Raw genomic sequence first — 18774 nt, forward strand, 5'->3', positions numbered from 1 at the left:
GCAGTAATCCCAGAGCTTTTGCACTCAATCACTCAGGGCTGTTAACTCAATCCTGTACTTTGTGGATTCCTCCACTGTCAAAAAGATTTAAAGGACTGGTTTCACGTTCCAACATGTGATAGGACACTATCATTATGTAGCAATGACACTTACTTAATTGTTACACTTTACAGTCTGTAGCATTAATTAACCCAGCTGGAGGAATTGTGTTGTTAGTATAGTGCCAACAGTTCGCCTACAAAGCATGATTAAATAACCGGAGGATTAGATAATGCATGAACACTGTCAAAATAAAACCTTTGTCCCCGGAAGTTAGGGAACTTATGATGAAAATGATTCAAATGAACTAAAATTCAAATTTACAATTATAGCAGCACACGTTCTCACTGACCTCAATATGTGAATATAAGTAATGTGGTAGACTTAACCATTTTACTGAAATGGGCAAAGGATCATTTAAAGAATGTTTCTTGCACTCATAGGGGCCTATTTATCAGCCAATAAATCATGAGGAAGCGTCTGTTTACGCATTGTTCAGGCAAAAGTAAGTTAATGGGCTCTTTAACAAAACCCTAACACAGGAGATATCAGAGATATCTCTTGCGTTGACAGTGCAAAGACCAGATCAGAAACTGGAAGTAAAGTGGTTGCCAGTGCGATCACTCTACTATAGGCTGCTCACCAGGACAGGGGGAAGAATTGTAGAAAATAGCTACGTTAAATCATTTCTTATCATTGCAATAAGAAATGAAAATGAAAGTGAAGAAAATGTGATGGGTCATAAATAGACCCCATAGACAGTTATGTGTCATAAATAAACCCAATAGACAGTTATGCGTCATAAATAGACCCCATAGACAGTTATGTGTCATAAATAGACCCCATAGACAGTTATGTGTCATAAATAGACCCCATAGACATTTATGTGTCATAAATAGACCCCATAGACAGTTATGCGTCATAAATAGACCCCATAGACAGTTATGCATCATAAATAGACCCCATAGACAGTTATGCGTCATAAATAGACCCCATAGACAGTTATGCATCATAAATAGACCCCATAGACAGTTATGCGTCATAAATAGACCCCATAGACAGTTATGCGTCATAAATAAACCCCATAGACAGTTATGCGTCATAAATAGACCCCATAGACAGTTATGCGTCATAAATAAACCCCATAGACAGTTATGCATCATAAATAGACCCCATAGACAGTTATGCATCATAAATAGACCCCATAGACAGTTATGCGTCATAAATAGACCCCAAAGACAGTTATGCGTCATAAATAGACCCCATAGACAGTTATGCGCCATAAATAGACCCCATAGACAGTTATGCGTCATAAATAAACCCCATAGACAGTTATGGGTCATAAATAAACCCCATAGACAGTTATGGGTCATAAATAGACCCCATAGACAGTTATGCGCCATAAATAGACCCCATAGACAGTTATGCGTCATAAATAAACCCCATAGACAGTTATGCATCATAAATAGACCCCATAGACAGTTATGCGTCATAAATAGACCTCATAGACAGTTATGGGTCATAAATAGACCCCATAGAGAGTTATGGGTCATAAATAGACCCCATAAACAGTTATGCGTCATAAATAGACCCCATAGACAGTTATGCGTCATAAATAAACCCCATAGACAGTTATGCGTCATAAATAGACCCCATAGACAGTTATGCGTCATAAATAGACCCCATAGACAGTTATGCATCATAAATAGACCCCATAGACAGTTATGCGTCATAAATAGACCCCAAAGACAGTTATGCGTCATAAATAGACCCCATAGACAGTTATGCGCCATAAATAGACCCCATAGACAGTTATGCGTCATAAATAAACCCCATAGACAGTTATGCGTCATAAATAGACTCCATAGACAGTTATGCGTCATAAATAGACCTCATAGACAGTTATGGGTCATAAATAGACCCCATAGAGAGTTATGGGTCATAAATAGACCCCATAGACAGTTATGCGTCATAAATAGACCCCATAGACAGTTATGAGTCATAAATAGACCCCATAGAGAGTTATGTGTCATAAATAGACCCCATAGACAGTTATGCGTCATAAATAGACTCCATAGACAGTTATGCGTCATAAATAGACCCCATAGACAGTTATGCATCATAAATAGACCCCATAGACAGTTATGCGTCATAAATAGACCCCATAGACAGTTATGCGTCATAAATAGACCTCATAGACAGTTATGCGTCATAAATAAACCCCATAGACAGTTATGCGTCATAAATAGACCCCATAGACAGTTATGGGTCATAAATAGACCCAATAGACAGTTATGCATCATAAATAGACCCCATAGACAGTTATGCGTCATAAATAGACCCCATAGACAGTTATGCATCATAAATAGACCCCATAGACAGTTATGCGTCATAAAAAGACCCCATAGACAGTTATGCATCATAAATAGACCTCATAGACAGTTATGCGTCATAAAAAGACCCCATAGACAGTTATGCGTCATAAATAGACCTCATAGACAGTTATGCATCATAAATAAACCCCATAGACAGTTATGCATCATAAATAGACCCCATAGACAGTTATGGGTCATAAATAGACCCAATAGACAGTTATGCATCATAAATAGACCCCATAGACAGTTATGCGTCATAAATAGACCCCATAGACAGTTATGCATCATAAATAAACCCCATAGACAGTTATGCAGCACTACAGACTTTCATCATACTAAAAAATGTACTAATTTACAGGTCAGATGCTATTGTAAAAAATTTTTTTTTAAATCCAGTATTTTTATTGAAATTTTTTAAGATATAAACAAACTAAACAACAAAAAGAAAAGAAAAACAATCGCATACAATTAATTGACGGAATTTACAAGATTACATTAAATCATAATAATAATAAATGTGCTATATTCATTCAGGATCATACATCATAAATGCTTATACATAAGTATGTTACACATGCAGGGTTTATTACATGGACTCAGATACTTATTATAAGAACTGCAGTAGCCATACATTTAAGTAGATAGAGCATCTGTACTAGATGACTCAGGATAGAATGGAGACTCTAACCATCTGTACCATATATTCTCAAATTCCTTCAGAGCCTGTCTGCTAGTATAAACAAATCTCTCGTGCCTTATGGTGGTATTGACCAGTGCCTTCCAATTTTTAACCGTGGGACTCGTCGGGGCCAACCACAGCCTAGCTATACAGACCTTAGCCAACATCAATAACTGTGAAATGTACATTTTTGTCAGTTTATTAACTTTCCCCTTCAATTGGAGCCCAAAGAGACAAGTGGCCGGTGAACTAAGAGACACTTGAATTCCAGTAACCTGAATACATCTCCTGATCCTTCGCCAGAAGATTCGTATATTGTAAATTTAGTATCCAAATAGAAACCATTCATAGTCCAAGAAAAATGTAAAAATCCAGATTTATAAGAGGGAAAGGGAAAAAAAGAGGGATGGGTATTTTTTGTCCATAATGGGGACTTTCCTATAACCAACGCACTGGAAAGTTATTTTTCTAGACTGTGTCACAACCATTAATGTATTTAAATATACCCTTAACATAAATACACAGTCCTTAACAGTCCTTAACAGTGGCTGTTAACTGCCACTGTTTTGTTGTGTCACTTGCAAAATTTTCAACACCGCAAGAAGTATTGATGTCTGAAATAAACACTTTAATGATATTTAAGAATGATAGGAAATAATATGGTCTGCTTTCTATGTGTCACCAACATTGCACATTGTTTACCCAAGGTGACAGACCTCTTACAAGTACAACTGACATTGGTGTAAGGATTGCCATGAAGCTGGAGTTCCAAGAGAGGTTCAGTAATGTCATTGCAGAAATTTAAATATTTGCATAGTTCAAAATATTACGACTATTAAGTTGAATTGCAATCCTACTCCTCAAGAGAGCTCTAACTAATCACTGTTCATTATCAATAAATACAAATCTGCTCGGTTTCATTAGGCTTGATGACTTGATTATCCGGGGAAGATTCTTTCACTTCCTAAAATTCATATAACAAATCACACAAACTCTTTCTGTAAATCTAGGTACCCTCATCTGTCTTTCCATGTTTCACACAATTCTTTTCTTTCCATGTATTACCAATATCACTGTGTAGGTGCACCTCCCCTAATTTAAAAGCTGAGGATATACCTCTTACTAGATAGTGGTTCATACTTGGTGCGGTGAAGAATCATACTTTCACCCTCATCTGTATGCTCATCTGCTTGGGCCAGAATAGTATGGAGGCAGAGGACAGCAATTCCTTAACCAATAAGCATGTTGATGCATGTTTATGTAGAGTAGTATAGGTTAGAATCATTCTACCATCACATAAACCACACAATACCATCATACAAACCACACCAGTGGTTCCCAAACTTTTGCAGTTCGCGGCACACTTAGAGTCTCCAAATTTTTTCAAGGCACCCCTCCAAAATAATTACTGAGCAGTCCTGTTTTAGAAGTAGTTGGGTCAAAAAATTGTAATAAGTATTTAGGTCAGGACAGAAATACTTATTTAGTTGTATGCAAAAATGCCCCCTCTGCATCCAGACACTCTGCCCCCTCTGCATCCAGGCACTCTGCCCCCTCTGCATCCAGACACTCTGCCCCAGGCACGCTCCCCCCTCTGCAGCCCTCTGACACGCTGCCCCCTCTGCAGCCCTCTGTCACGCTGCCCCCCTCTGCAGCCCTCTGTCACGCTGCCCCCCTCTGCAGCCCTCTGTCACGCTGCCCCCCTCTGCAGCCCTCTTTCATGCCGCCCCCCCTCTGCAGCCCTCTGTCACGCTGCCCCCCTCTGCAGCCCTCTGTCACGCTGCCCCCCTCTGCTGCCCTCTGTCACGCTGCCCTCTCTGCTGCCTGCTGTCCCCCTCTGCTGCCCTCTGTCCTCCTCTGCTGCCCGCTGTCCCCCTCTGCTACCCTCTGTCCCCCTCTACTGCCCGCTGTCCCCCACTGCTGCCCTCTGTCTCCCTCTGCTGCCCTCTGTCCCCCTCTGCTGCCCGCTGTCTCCCTCAGCTGTCACGCTGTCCCCCTCTGCTGCTCTCTGTCCCCCTCTGCTGCACGCTGTCCCCCTCTGCTGCCCTCTGTCCCTCTCAGCTGTCACGCTGTCCCCCTCTGCTGCCCGCTGTCCCCCTATGCTGCCCTCAGTCCCCCTCTGCTGCTCTCTGTCCCCCTCTGCTGCCCCGCTGTCCCCCTCTGCTACCCGTTGTCAGGCTGTCCCCCTCTGCTGCCCCATTGTCAGGCTGTCCCCCTCCGCTGTTACGATCCTCTCACTCTGCCTCGCGCCAGCCATAAAAAAAAGAAAGAACACAAACTTACCAATACGCGCTGCGCCGGGACCCAGCAGCCTCCTCTCTCCCGCAGCTGTCACTGAATATCGACGTCAGTGACAGCTGCTGCGGGAGAGAGGAGTCTGCTGGGTCCCGGAGCCGCGCGGATTGGTAAGTTTGTGTTCTTTCTTTTTTTTTATGGCTGGCCGGCAGCACCCCAGTGACAGTGCCGTGGCACCCCTGGGAGCCGCGGCGCACACTTTGGGAACCGCCGAACCACACTCTACCATCCCATAACACACTCTACCATCACATAAACCACATTCTGTATATGTAGCAGGAATATATGACATGTACACTGCAATAGCGAAACTATATTTTATAGGGAAACATTAGTTCTGTATATTTGTATATAAAGTTTGGATTCTCTTTAGAGGACATTTATGAAAAGTGTTCTATAAACAACTGTAGAAAAAAAGCAGTGTCGCCCATAGCTACTAGTCAGATTGTAATGTTTCTAGTACACTTTAGAAAATAAAAGCAAATGTCTGATTGCTTGCTATAGAATACTTCCCATGTCCTGGCAATTCAAAAGCCCCGGTTCTGGCTCCTTGTTAGCTTACCGATAGCAACAGCAAGAAATAAAATCACGTCTGCAGTGATATAGTACAGACGACAGTACACTGCCTTATAGCAAGACTTGTGTAGGGGCCTGGCATGCTGCTGTAGCCTATCGGGCTCTGAAAAGAGCAGAGAGGGGGTCTCTTCTGGCCCTGCGTGGTCCAGCGCATATGACCAATGTGTAATCAGTGCTCAGAAGAGGACTCTGCTCTGCTCCTTTTAGAGTGCATATCGCCAGAGACTGGTCCGGAGAAGCGGTAAGTTAACTCTTACCGCTCCATGCCAGTATTGAGCCTCAGAAAGATTTTATTGATAAATTACGGAGATAAAAATGTTTTGCTTATTTCTGCACTTTGACAAATATATCCGAGTGTTAATTAACATGAAGCACAGCCGCAAACAACTAACCAATACTGCTAACAGTGTTTATATGTGCATATTGACAGGCTAACATTTTGTGGAGATATTTCACTGCTTTGTCAATAAACATTTACAACAGATCCAAAATTGTGACATTACATATTGGAAGACAACTAGAAGCCATGTCAGTGTAAACAAATCATCATCTTTGACATTGAAGTTTAGTTTTTGCTGGATTGAGAAGAATACACAAGTTCCATGTTTGCTAATGTAATCTTTTACATTTTGTCTGCCCAGCCTATGATTATATTCTGTGTAACAAGAGATATGGCAGCAATTTAATAAGCTTTTTTTTCCAGAAGGCGGATTAACAGGGAAAAGAGATATAGCAATGGGACAGATTAGTTTGGTTGCTTTCTATCTGTAAAACCATGTGAAAACGCTGCAGAAACCATGTTTGTTGATGCAAGCACAGAAAGGAACACAAGGTTTCAGGGAAGGACCCCCCTTCTTCAAGTCCTGCACTGGGACACTCCCTTATTTCAGTACCCTGCCCATGCAATTGTGTGCAAGGGGCTAGAGTTACTGGCTGAGAAACTTCAGAAAAATCCATTGTGCTGGGTTGAACCGAATAGCAGTTCCTCAATGCAGACGCTCACCATGTAGCTCATATTTGCTTAACCTTTAAGTAAACACAGGCTATAGTTATAAAAGATATTGACAGCAACACTCCTTTGATTATTACATCACTTGCATCTGTCGCAGTTGTGTCCTTGGCTTTGAGTACCATCTATCTCATGATGGCAATAGCATAGGACAATCATACAAAAATGCTTTATAGTTTTCTATGTTTAAACATTTTAAAATATTTCATATATATATATATATATATATATATATATATATATATACATATATATACATATATATATATATATATATATTCAACACTTCCACCCCACTCCCCCACATGGCTCACCACATCATTAGTCCATGCTATCCAGACTACTAGGATTAAACTACATCTACTGCAACCTCTCTCTGCACTACTTCTCTGATTGCACAGGGTATTGCAACTAGGTAATTCTTTTAATTCCCTAATTTTTTGCTATTTTACACATAAATCCCAATGCTTGCCAAATTATTTTTCTCTTTCTCTCCTTTCATGGCATTATCTTTAGGACTATATCATCCCTCACCCATCTTGCAACACACACCTCTGTCCACATTGCCCCTTCATTACTTCACTCACCTCTACTTAAAACTCATAAACTCTTTTTCTATTTAAATTCAATGACTTTAACAGCCTCATCCTGTCGCCAGAAACTAAAATGACACACATCTTACAATCATCTTTCCTACATTTCTTCCTCCCTGCTTCTATTAGCTGGTGATATATTACCTAATCCAGATGCCCCCCACTTCTCCCACACACATATATCTGAACGCTACAGAAATCCAACAAACCTCAAACGCATCACCTGCCTCCCCTCTCTTCCAAAGTCCTTTAAATGTGCTCTTTGGAATACACGCTCTGTTTGTAACAAACTTACCTCCGTACACAATCTCTTCCTCTCAAACAACCTCAACCTTCTAGCATTAACAGAAACATGTCTCACGCAATCAGACACTGCCTCACCTGCAGCCCTTTGACATGGTGGTCTCCATTTCACCCACACCCCCAGACCTGGAGGCAGACAAGGAGATGGGGTTGGACTACCTCTCTCCCCACAGTGCATGTTCACAGTTCTACCAAATTTCCCATCACTCACGTTCACATCTTTTGAAGTACATACTGTTAGAATTTTTAACCCATTCTCTATGCGTGTTGCTGTCATCTCTCACCCCCCTGGACCACACCAACAATTTCTTGAGCACTTCTCTGCATGGCTCCCTCACTTCTTATCCTCTGACATCCCCACCATCATGTCACTGAGTTATTGTCAGAGGACTGCCCGTACAGCCGGCTCACGTGAGGCGCCGAGTCTAGCAGTGAGCGAGATGTGCGCCAGGGACTCCGGCAAGGGAGTTTGGAGGTAACTGCTCCCAGACCACGTGTCGCAGCCCTCTTAGGGGGTGATGAGTGAGGCTGTATTGAGAACCAAGATAATAACTGAAGATGTCACGGATGAGAAGTAGCTCAATGACTGAGAGACTAAGAGGCAGTTTCGTAGGGCAATGGTAGAGCCAATGCACTGAGAGTAAGGACGAGCAGGTGAGTATGAAGGTTATACTGGAGACTGGTAACGATGATCTGTGGGTAGATGTGCTGGAGACTCAGAGAACAGGTAAAAATAATCTGCAGAGTGTTACCACAGAATAGTGTAGTAGACACAGAGGCTGTGATAATCTGCAGATAGATGTGCTGGAGACTCAGAAAACAGGTAACAATAATCTGGAGAGCGTTACCACAGGATAGTGGAGTAGACGCAGAGGCTGTGATGGTCTGCAGATAGATGTGCTGGAGACTCAGAGAACAAGCAGCAAAGAGGAGCCAGGGAACAGGACATCTGAACAGGAGAGATCTGGCAACTTGGTAGAGAAGCAGGTGCTTTTAATAGACAGAGCTGATAGGAAATTAGCCAATCAAGAGGATGCAGGAAGTATTGAGCAAACCAGGTGTGTGCATGCTCAGTTCAGACCAGCAAGTGAATGCAGGAAGAGGGAAACAGGTGAGAACAGTGACCATAATGCAGGTTTAGCTGGTGCAATGTGTGACACATCATCATGGGTGATTTAAACATCCCTATTGCTGATCCACATTCCAATGCTGCTTCCAAACTACTCTATCTAATATCCTCACTTGACCTCTCCCAGTGGATTGAATCCACTACTCATCAGGATGACTACTGTCTTGATCTTGTTTTCTCTAGACTATCCTCAGTTTCTGATTTCCTTAATACTCCTTTACCCTCTTGGATCATTACTTTATTAGCTACTCACTCACCCCCAGTTCTTTACCCTCCCCAGTGTCAAACTCTCCTAAGCCTCCTCACAACCGCAGGAATATCAACTCTATTGATCTTCAACAGTTTTACACCTCTGTTCAACACCTTCTCTCCCCAATTTCTACATTCTCCTCTGATAGGGCAGGATCCCTTTTTCACCAAACCCTGGCAACTGCCCTTGATCAAGTGGCTCCAGCGACACTACATACTCCGCGTAGACTTCGTTGCCAACCGTGGAACACTAAAGTAACACAAACTCTACAAAAACTTTCTCGTAAAGCAGAACAGCACTGGTGTAAATCTTGTACCTCTAATGATTTCATCACATATACTGGTATCTACCACTCCTATAGAAATCCTCTGGACACTGCTAAACAAACATATTTCCCATCTCTGATCTATGCTCAGGCTTCTAACCCCAAACACCTTTTAAACACATTTAAATCTTTTCTAAATCCTTCCAACACAAACCCTCCGACTATCATCAGTGCCCAGGGTCCTGCTTCCTATTTCAAGGACAAAATAGATAAGATCAGACTTGAAATGGTATCATCTCCCTCGACAAGCAATCAGCTCAACTTCTTTGTAACACCATCTGACACTCTCTCTCCATTTGCTCCCACAAATGAAGATGAAGTTTCTACTCTCTTCTCATCTTCTTACTCTACCTCTTGTCCTCTTGATCCCATACCCTCACAAATTAGTAGGTCCCTGTCTTCTGTGCTCATTCCACCTCTAACTAAAATCTGTAATCTCTCTCTAAGGATATTTTTTCATCACTATTCAAGTATGCAGTCATTACTCCTATTTTGAAAAAACAAAATTCTGTCCCAAACTCTCTTATAAATTACCTCAGCTCCCAGTTCCCATGCCCCTCCAAGCCTCTCGAGATAATTGCCTACACTCGCCTCACACACTTTCTTACAGCAAACAACTTACTGGATTCTCTTCAGTCAGGCTTTCGCTCTCAACACTCCACAGACTGCGCTGACCAAGGTTCTCAATGATTTGATCACAACAAAAAATTTAAGGCCATTACTCTCGTCTAATTCTCCTGGATCTTTCTGCTGCATTTGACACTGTTGACCACTCTCTCCTCCTACAAACACTACAATCCCTAGGTCTTGAGAGCACTGTCCTGGTTCTCATGCTACTTATCTAATCGCTCCTTCAGTGTTAATTTCTCTGGATCCACCTCTGCTCTGCTTCCGTTATCAGTTGGAATACCACAAGGCTCAGTCCTAGGTCCTCTGCTATTCTCTATCTACATCTACCCCACTTCTCTTGGAAAACTAATAAGCTCCTTTGGATTTCAGTATCACCTCTATGCAGAAGATACACAAATCTATCTATCCTCTCCTGATCTCTAACCATCTGTGTTGTCTCGTGTTACTGACTGTCTTTCTGCAATTTCATCTTGAATGTCTTCTCGCCAACTCAAACTCAATCTTTCAAAAACTGAATTAATAATATTCCCACCCAAAAATAGAAGTTTTCTGCCTGACATATCTATTTATGTTGATAACATGCCCATAAATCCCACCCCGTAAGCTCGCTGCCTAGGTGTAATCCTTGACTCACAACTATTGTTTATTCCCCACATCGACTCTATATCTAAATCATGTTACATACATCTAAAGAACATTTCCAGAATACGCACATATCTCACACAAGACACTGCAAAAACCTTAATTCAAGCACTTATCATCTCCCGCATCGACTATTGCAATTCCCTCCTTACTGGTCTTCTCAAAATCAGTACCCCTGTACCCCTAAAATTAATTTTGCACGCAGCGGCTAGATTGATTCTCCTTGCAAACCGTTCTTCCTCTGCTGAGTTACTCTGTCAGTCTCTACATTGGTTGCCTGTTTTTCAACTAATTCAATATAAAATTCTTCTACTAACTTACATGGCTGTCAACAAAATTGCTCCGACATACATTTCCTCACTTGTCTCAAAATATCTCCCAACTCGACACCTCCCCTCTGCACAAGATCTGCGTCTCTCTTCCGTATAAATATATATATATATATATATATATATATATATATATATATATATTGTTACCAATTTATTTCATTTTCTGTCCACCAAATGGAACTGAAAGCCCAAGTCCAGATGGCTTGCACATGCACAGTTCCTGGCCTGGCAAAGCAGTAGGTTAACCCTTACCTCTTCGGACCAGTATCACTGAGGCAGCTGCGCATAACTTGGCCGCCTCTGCAAAATTCTATTGATAAACTGCAGTGATAACAGATTTGTCTCATTATCGCTGTTAATAAATAGGCAATAGTGTGCTTCTCTTTTCAGAAATCCATCGTTTTCAGTGTTATTTATCTGTCTCTTCCTTATGCTACATCAGTTTAGAATACAGAATTTATTGAAATGGTAAATTATAGTTATCTTTGCAATGTCAAAAGAGATGAAAGAAAAAAGAAAAAAAAGAAAAACAATGAACAGCCAAGAATAATCTTGCTCCATGTCTCCTGCTGTTCAGCTACTGGCAAAGTTGCATATTGAAGATAACAGTCCTAGTGGTCATATTGAGCTTTTGGAATAAAAGATAACAGAGACTTAAAAATACAGGAGGTCATTGTCGGAGTAGAGGCCATTTGTGAATATACTAAGAGAACAGATTAACATGTAAGGAGGGGCAAAGAAATTAAAGAGAGAGAGAACGAAGCTAGATCCATGACAGGTGCCAATGTAGCAAGAGTTGGTGGTAGAGGACAATGGACAAAGGAATGTAAGTTTACATTATTATTATTGTTGATTTGTAAGGTGCCACAGAGTTCTACTGTGATGGTCATTGGAGAATAGAGAGAATACATGAATCATACTTGCTGCTTCTATGTTTGTTAACACCCAGGGCTAGATTTACTAAGCTGCGGGTTTGAAAAAGTGGGGATGTTGCCTATAGCAACCAATCAGATTCTAGCTGTCATTTTGTTTAAGGTACTAAATAAATGAAAGCTAAAATCTGATTGGTTGCTATAGGCAACATCCCCAGTTTTTCAAACCCGCAGCTTAGTAAATCTAGCCCCCAGACTTGTTTTATTACTGTGATTGTTCCCTATTGTAAAGTGCAGTCAAATATGCAGGCACTATATAAATAAACAAAAACCCAAAAGCCCAAAACAGCATTGTTGACCATGACCAAAAACAACCATATTTTCCCACGTGGCAAGCATTATGTTTTTGTGCGCAGCACAACCTTGTAAGCTTGCGAGCAAGGCATTCTTACCTCTATGTATGTATGTATGTATTACCCAGTATTGTTTTATTAGTGTTTGTTCCCAATTGTAAAGCGCTACAGAATTTGCTGGCACTATATAAATAAATGTTGATGATGATGATGATGTTTGATATCTTCTGAGGCTCCGCTGAAAGATTTGTCTCTAATTTCAGCTTTTTATGTTTTTGTCAACATAAATTATTAAATGAGTATGTGAATAATTAAACTTTGAGATATCAATAGTAAATAGATATCCATATTGGTGAGTTACAGTAAAATAGGGCACTTATTTGGGAAATGGGAAAACACACAAATATTACATCTCTGAGAGTGCTGTCTTAAGAGCATCTGTTTTCTCCACTCCTCTGTGTCTGACCACATTATGAGGACAGAAAACAGCAAGGCTTTCATGGACGAATCCTAACTAGGCCAAACCACTTTGGAGAGTGGCCAAGACGTTAATTTAATATTCACAACTGACCTGTTTTATTCCATAGAGAGCTGAGTAAAAAGTTGGGTGAAAAGCCTTCTATAACTTTGCTGGAAATGTGTATGTAGCTGGACTAATGCTGTCCCCTGAAGCGCAGTCTGCAGTGAACACATAAATGATTAATGCTATGTCTCTGCCACTTTCTTGTTCCATCAGGGCTGCCCAGGTGATGTCTGTGTAGTATACAGCTGGCGTTGCCTCATCTAATATTATCTGTAAGCATGGCATATAGACTTATCATCAGCAGGTATGAAATATTGTTGCTTATTATCTTTTGTATCATATTAATAATTTTTATGTGTATAATTTCCAATACCAAAGAGTGTTAACATTATCCAGATAATGAAAGTCTTTATAAATTTGAATAATGCAAATAAAATATTTTGTAATGAACCAAATAGAAAACAATATCTATATTGTAAGTAGATGCAAGAAGAGAGAAGCTTATATACAAACACTAGTAGAATGATTCTGAAACATTGCTACATTGACTATGCACAGTGTTCATCCACTTTCACATTTTGTTTTTTTATATCATATGATGAAAATGTATTTATTTAGCAATTCTCACCACTAACAATTCACAAAACAATGTGAACAAAAAAAAAACTCTGAAGATTTTCTTACTTATAAATACAAACAAACAAACCGTAATTGATTGCATAAGTATTCACTATTTTTTACTCAAATTCCTTTTTTTATTATGGACTTGATGTCTAAATATTCTTACATACTTCCCCTAAGTGGTGCTCGTTAATAAACTTTTTATTAGGTTTGCATTGAATATTCATTGATAGTCCCAAGTCTTAAAAAATCACCCAGGTTGTTAATGTTCACCAGTTGCCTGGTATTATTTTGGTTTTTGAATGCAGTTATAGTTATTAGCGATCTGTACTTATCCTATATACAGTATATGTTAAAATTCTAGCCTAGGAGACTCAAATGGACAACGAAAATGGTCCTTCATGTCCTTTCTGCTGCTTGATGGAGCACAGTTAGGCAACGGTTAAAACCCAAGCCACTGCTGGCTTTAGAATAAATGACATCAATACTTCTACTATACGAGAAGAAACAACTTGTTTTCCACTTGATTTGGGACCCTTGGCTAGTCCTGTAAGTGGCATTCAAATTTACAAATCCAATTGCCCGAAGAACTGTCCAACTGCTGACCAGAGGGCGAGATGCTAGCCTCCAAAACACTGCCACTAACACTCTCACTAAGCTTTTAAAATATCATGTTGGGCATCTCTAGAATTGATTTAAGAGCTGATTTAAGCAATGATATTTTAGTCAAATATTATTACATAATTGATGTTTAGGTGTCAATTAAATAATATGAAATGCTTATCTAGAACAAACCCAGAAACAATCTCAGAAAGGATACCATTCTATTTTCTTACCAGTTCCCACGAATTTAATGTTAAGGTAAAAATATTAAACATATCATTGTCATTATAAAACAATATCCCACTTATGGGTACATTTTATTTTTGCATTGCTGTTTCTTTAAACATATAATCGCAAATTCACAGTTCATAATATAGTAGTGTGTATTTACACAAAACATAATATAAATTAAAAATATTACACAGTATTTGCAACAGTTTTTCCACACTGTAAATACTTGTAAACACACATAATTACTTGGAAGAGATGTTCGTGTTCTGACAGTTTTGATAGCTTGGTTTGAACACAGACAGGCATTCAAATGACAGATGGCAACAGCACGTGAGTCTTAGTACAATAATTCCCCAAAAATTAAAAACTAAGAAATGACTTAGAGAAGACTAGTGTGCATTAGAGAACTACTGACGCGAAATTCTCTTATCCATAAGCTCCTGAGAGCGCCTAAAAGCTGACTAACAGGGTTTACAGCCTGAAATTTCTAGCGGATTTGTTTATTAATGTATGCTTGTATTACATGCCAGAAATAACCCAATGTGATCAATGCAGCATTGGATAAGTAAGCACATCAACATTTTGGACAACTGCTCATTTACTCTAGTGCTATAATTTTATTTTTTAAAGAAAACAACATTCTAATTAAAAAGTAAAGTTTACATTTTTCATGATTTTTTACATTAAACATCACATAACAATTATTGCATTACAATCCTCTATGCCATTAGAAACCTATTTTACCAACAAACAATCCATATATATTATGTATTGGAAAATATGCTAAATGCTAGCAACACACACTGTGATACTGGGGGTAATACTGGGCAATTAGCGCAATACAGCTGCCCCAAGTTTACAGCAATGCCTATTGAAATCAATGGTATCCCTATTAGACATATTGGTAAATGCAGTCGGAAGTTGACCACTATCAGCCTGTGCGTACGGTCATCTTCCTACTACACTACAAGCCCCAGGTGTCACCGGAAGTGAGCCCACCTTTCAGTGCTCCAGTCAAAGTACTGGATTGTGTTCAATTTGGCCACCATCATAAGTGGACAGTGAACCTGCCGTTCAGTTTAACACACTTTGGATGTACCCATCTTAAAGTATAAATCACAGGAACAGTTTGTAGTTGTTTGCACACAGAGTACAGTAAGTAATATCAATGCAATCCAGGGACCATTTTGGCACATCCTGGTTACGTGTGCAACTATTTATTGTACACTACATGACTCCCCTTTTCTTTACTTGCAAGCAGAGCAGTCTAGACCATGCACTTTCTCATAGCTTGTGCCAGTACATACAACTGAGCATTTGATTGGACGTAAATCAAAAGGTAGACATGAGTGGATGGTTTAAAAGAGAAAAATTGGCAAGGTAGGTGGATAGGCAACAATGTAGGAACTATCCTAATCTCATGATCCCCCAACTTGGCAACATAGATTTATTAGCCAAGAAGAAAGAAATATAGAAATGCTTCAAAATTCAAGGTAATGGTGATACAAGTTACTCCCCTTGTGACCCTAAGAACACAAGCAGCACCACAGCCTCTATCATCCTTCACAGACTTATAGACTTCCAACTCTTAGGTGGACTATTATATTTGAGAGAATGGGTTTCAAGAAACCCATACACCTGACAAGCCACCCCAAATAACTCAAGCCACTTTCCAGTCCTTAGACCACCCCTAGTTGGTTATTTGTCTACCTGGTTACATAATTACTGAATGACGACTTAAAGTGCCTTAAATCCACTATGCAAACAATCATTGCTCTTGCTGAGTATATGTAATACCAGCGTTGCTTCTAGAGAAGCTTCAATTACATACAGGGCCATTGCATGATTTTCGCATTAATCAGCAGATGGAAACTAAATTCTATGCTAGGAATTGAAGATTCATCCTAACCTTACAAATTATATATTGTTTTGTGTTTCATCTTTCTTTCTTCAGATGAAGGAAATCTCATTTGAAAACAAGTGATAATTCTATTTACATTTCATCATGTTATTAAAGAGTATACTTTCTGTTTTGTAAGGGGGAAATGGTCCATGTAATTCCACATTTTTCACTTTACTACTGTTTTTTTTATGACAGACAAGAAAAAAAGTAAAAGACACAGAAATTGAAAAAGAAAATTGTTGTGTTCTTAGAAATAAAAGTCTTCCATGTTCCTACTTGTTCTTCCGTAAATCTGTCCACAGGCTAATATTGTTGTGTTAAACAATACTACGGTGAAAGTGAAAATGAATCCAAGTGTGATTGGAACTAGGAATTGCTCCAGTGACTTCAGAGAATGCAGGTGTAGGGTCACCACTCTCTTCTCTTAAAAACAATGTACCTGCATAACTCAATGTGGTATAGCTCTATGAATACATTATATATCAAAATGATCAAAAGTATAAAGAAGAAAGTATAAAGAAGAGATTTGTATTTTCATAAAAGTGTATCATGTATGTGAAAAAGTCAATAAAAAATAAAATAAATATGTGTGATATTGGCACACGTGAAGACAGGTTTACCATATAACTTTCCATCCATTTCAGACAAAAAAGTTGGTTTCATAAAGATTGAGGCTAATAAAACGATACCCTTTGCTAACCGTATGATAATTAGCAAACTTTTGTATTAGTGTAGGGTATGCTTTACAAGACAAATATTATCAATACAATCCAACAACAACAAAATTTGTGCTTTTAATTACTTGCCCTTAGATTTGTATTAATTGATCATAAAGAAATTCTACGTATTATGTTGTGGGAATTTAGTCTTAGAAACTCCCAATAATGTGCCGATTGGAACATACAACACTAGTGGATTTCACGTGTGACTAACACACAGCATGGCATAATGCCTAGATTAGTCCCACTCCCACCTGAGGTCTCCATCAGAGAGTGAAAACAAAATGTTCACTATTAGCAAGTAGCTGACGTTCATGTTTCCTTTATTCTTGGCAACACACTTTTTGCATTGAGCCTAAAGAGCCTCTTTGCAGATCAATTATATTAAGGAAGTCCCTCTGTGAGCTTTATAGTGAGACAGATAATACCAGTTAGCTAAAAACAGACTTTGAGATAATTGTATATTGCCCAAGCTGAGACAAATATTAAAATCTCCTTAATCACTTGAGATACAATAAAATCTACCTTTGTTTAGTCTGTCTGAGACTCTTGATCATATTTCTATACTCCGTTCACTTTGAACCATAAGCCTTTTGACTGTCTGGAAAGATTAAGGGGTCTATTTATCATGGGAATGGCGATGACGTAGATTTTCTATCCCCGCTTACCGCAGCAGTAGGGAAATCTTGGATTGTCGCTATTTACCAATGAAAATTTTACTGGGGCAGTTGAACGAAAAGTTTAAATATTTATGGGCAGCTTGACATCCACCCATGTGCTACATTTATCAAATTATAAATTCACCTTAAACAGACGTCTAAATAGTCTATGACTATGAGGAACTAGGTGCTTTATTTCCAGATACAGGATGGGCTACAAATAGAACACGTTGCGTCTGCCTGGTGTTTGTAAAACGCGCAGGGTTACCAATCATCATCATCATCATTTATTTATATAGCGCCACTGATTCCACAGCGCTGTACAGAGAACTCATTCACATCAGTCCCTGCCCCATTGGAGCTTACTGTCTAAATTCCCTAACATACACAGAAAGAGACTAATGCTCATACTACTAAAATTAGTACTATTTATATATCTATCATACCCCACACTATTTAGACGTCTGCTTAAGCTGTGTTTATCCAATAAATGCAGTGTAGGGAGCATACAACAGACAAATGTTAAACCACCGGTTAATATGTAGTATTTAATGGATTCTATAATATAAAATTGGAACTATGTCAATTTGAGTTATGTGATATTGATTTGAACATGTAAATCTCCAAGCAACACCACCATTTTTGGTGATTTCAGTAAGTGAGCAGCATTTATTGAATATGTCTGGATATGAACTACAAAAAAACAGACACATTAAATTATTCCACAGTGTATAACAAAAGTGGGGAATGTAAAATACACCTCTATAAGAGAAACAGCTTATACACCAAGGTCCTCATTTAGAGTCGGACGCAAAGTTCGTTTTAGGCGCATCCAACAAAAAAACACTATCACGCATGTGCAGAAAGCACCAAATCCGCCTGCTTCTTGGACGCAATTAACGCTTGCGACGGCTTGCGACTCACTACGAGAGAATGAGAAGAACGTGGAATTGTGAAGGCGTGACCATGTAAGTACATCCTAGTCGCAGTGAGGCGCAGACGCAACACACGTCAAAACAGGGCTAAAACTGTTCGGCAGGAATTAGGTGGCGCAATGGCGTTACCATCATGGCCCCTCCCACTCTTGCCACCTAAAATGTAAGTTGACAAGTA

At 39.5% G+C, this 18774-nt stretch overlaps 1 protein-coding gene across 2 annotated transcripts in view; it reads right to left on the bottom strand.

Annotated features, from left to right (window-relative positions):
* The window catches only part of NHS (NHS actin remodeling regulator), a 210803-nt gene that overhangs the window by 38395 nt on the left and 153634 nt on the right, over positions 1 to 18774 (bottom strand). The window lies entirely within an intron of this gene.

This window comes from Mixophyes fleayi, chromosome 2 (genome assembly GCF_038048845.1).
Source record: "Mixophyes fleayi isolate aMixFle1 chromosome 2, aMixFle1.hap1, whole genome shotgun sequence".
NCBI classification, from domain to species: domain Eukaryota; kingdom Metazoa; phylum Chordata; class Amphibia; order Anura; family Limnodynastidae; genus Mixophyes; species Mixophyes fleayi.